Source organism: Schistocerca piceifrons, chromosome 4 (assembly GCF_021461385.2).
Source record: "Schistocerca piceifrons isolate TAMUIC-IGC-003096 chromosome 4, iqSchPice1.1, whole genome shotgun sequence".
NCBI lineage: Eukaryota > Metazoa > Arthropoda > Insecta > Orthoptera > Acrididae > Schistocerca > Schistocerca piceifrons.
Window position 1 is genome coordinate 670,859,578 of NC_060141.1, and position 3,163 is coordinate 670,862,740.

Below are 3,163 nucleotides of genomic sequence, written 5' to 3' on the forward strand. Positions count from 1 at the left end.
TGGGACATACGGAAAAGACTGAAGGAGTGTCAGGATATTAGGACATCTGTTAACACCTCAAGGGTAACTACCGTGGTGCCAGAGGGATCTGCAGATAGTAAAAACTGCAGAGGAAGACATGTATTGGAATAAATACAATAAATAATTGATAACGTACATTGCAAGTGCCACTCTGAGATGAAAAAATTATCAGAGAACAGGAATTGGTGGCGGCCCCATTAAACAAAACTGAGAACTGATGACTCAAAAAAAAAAAAAAAAACTTGCAGTTGGTTTCACGTATAATTACTCTGCTTTTTAAGTAACAGGAAATTCCGCATTACATATTGAGCAACAAACGCTTGCATTGTTACTGTCATCACACAGTTCCAAGGGTTTTTATTGCTCCCGAAGTTTAGCAGTGAAGTCACACTTCCTTTTGCTTAGTCCTTAACGGTGAGAGATGAAATGATCGAAAATATGTAGAAGAGTTACCTCACTCACGACAACAACAAGAATGTTGCATTGTAATTCGGAATAACACAGGCACTGCAATTATCGTATTTATCCTCCGACACCGGGAAAGCGACTTTGAAGTCAAATATCATCCCTGTACGGGAATATAAATTATGGATGAATGAGGTCAGGTTGTTTACGCATGGTTTACGACATATGGAAGTTTGGATTTGGCCTAATGGAAAGACGGCCGCTCACTATGAGCGGGAAATCCGGATTCGAGTCCCAGTCAGTAACAAACATTAAAATTTTGTAATTCCATTATACAACTTACAGTTGCCCATACTGGCAACTACCAATACATTTTGTGTGTTAGAACTTGCACTTGAGAACAGCTCGAGATGGTGATTCTGAGATCTAGATGAATTGTAACTGACAGTTTAATGGCGGAATTTCTTTCGGAATGGTAGCATACGAAGAGGGAACGCCCCGAGACCGCCGTTATAATTGCCAACTCGAGCCCGTGCTCTCCTTTTTGAGCGAGCCGAGTGCACTCCTACCTGACAACAGACGCAGGTGACGAGTGGGCTGCGGCGGAGACTTGCGAGTCTATAGAGTGCGTGGAGGCGTCGAGTTCGGAGATGATGTCGCACTACTTCCGACGAATTTAAGGGGGCTTATACGTAGCTTATTTCTCATCTATGGGGCTCATAGGATGCAAGTGCGAACATGTGGTTTGCAGACCAAACCCCAGAGCTTGACAACATTCTCGAGCGTAATGTCATTACTTCTCATTCGAGTAGCGCTGAAATTGCCCAAGTACGTCCTGTCCGAAAGGTGGTAGGATCTGTACCTGGATACTCCGAGTAACGGACACACGGAAGGCTTAGCTGCAGTGACGGATTGAGCTGTAGATGAAAACCAACTAAAATTATACCCTAAATTGCGAACTTAATGAATAGATGGTAACTAGAAATTTCAGAGCTTCTTGCCAGTGTAACATCGTTCCCAGTTGTTTTTCAGGCTGAACGATCATCAGTTTCACCTCTGGTTTCACTAAAACACAATGCGTCAGCAGAAAACTATTCTGACCTATTGGTTCAGGAGCCCACTCGAAATGTAAATGGCTGTGAAAATATACTTGACCTCTTAGCAACAAATACTTTTGAGCAATAACGGATACGGCAGTTAATGACTACGAGGTCGCTGTAGCGAAACTGATACCTTAACATACAAACCCACAAAAAATAAACCCAAAATACATCTGTTTAAAGCAGCAGTCTCCACTCTTTCCTATCAGATTATGTAAGCGTAGACATAAATGTAGTATAAATTCAGAGGCATAGTATCGACGGCAACTGAGAGATTAATACCAAGTAAATTAATAAGAGATGGTACTTATCCACCGTGAAACAGAGAACAGGTGGCAACACCTGAGCGGTGAGAAAAGCATGCCAAATATAAACAACACGAAAAGTTCTATAGAAGCTCGAAATTTAACACGCACTCCAATGCGAGAGGCTTTTAATAGTGTTCACAACGAGAGTGTGTCTTGAAATGTGGTAGAAAGCTAAAAGAGATTCTTGTATACAAAACACGCTACTGACAAGGCGCTGTCAATATCTTCATTGCGCAATAGTAAAGGTGATGTTAATGTGACGGTATCATTAAAACAGAGTTACTACACACAGTTTTCCGACATTAATTCACCAAACAAGACGAAGTAAATATTCCAGAATTTGAATCAAGAACGATGGCCAACATGACTAACTTTGAAAAAAGATATCCTTGGTGTAGTGATGCACCTCAAAATTCTTCTCGAAAGCTACACCTCCGGTCCAGATGGTATACCAGTCAGGTTCCTTTCTGAGTATGCTGATACAATAGCTCCATACTTAACAGTAAAGTACAAACGTTCGCTCGTCGAAATATGCGTACCTGATAAGTGGAAAGATGCACATGTTGCACCAATAGCAAGAAAGTAAATAGGTGTAGTCCATACATGTGTTACGGATCCATATCAGTAATGAGGATTTTCAGTAGAATTCTGGAACATACACTGTGTTCAAACTTTATTCATTATCACGGAGACAATGATTTATTGACAAACAGCCAAAATGGATTCAAATGACGATTTATTCTCATGAATTAATAAGTGCTGTCGGAAGAATGTTAAACTGATTCCGTATTTTTAGATTTCCAGAAGGTTGTTGACACAGTTCATCACAGGCGACTTCGAAATGCGTAGCTATACAGTGTCATCTCTTTTCTGCTACTGAATTGGTGATTAGCTGTCAGAAAGGTCACAATTTCCAGCATCTGATGTAAAGTCATCTGGCGCTTCCCAATGAAGTGTTACAGGGCTTCTCCTGTTCGTTGTCTACATAAAAGATTTAGGAATGAATCTGAGCAGCCCTCTTAAATTGTTTGCAGATGACTCTGTCATTTACTGTCTTGTAAAATCATCAGAAAATCAAAACCAATTCTAAAATTATTTAGGGAAGATATCGGTATGGTGCGAAGAGTGGTTGTTGTCTATAAAACGAAAAGTGTGAAATCATCCACATCCTCTAAATTTCGGTAAGGCGATAAATCACATAAATCTAATGGCTCTAAATTCAGCTAAACTACTTGCGGAATAAAATTACGAAGAACTTAAATTGGAACGGTCAAACAGATAATGTTGAGGGTGAAGAAAACCAAAGACCGCGATTTATTTGCAGAACAC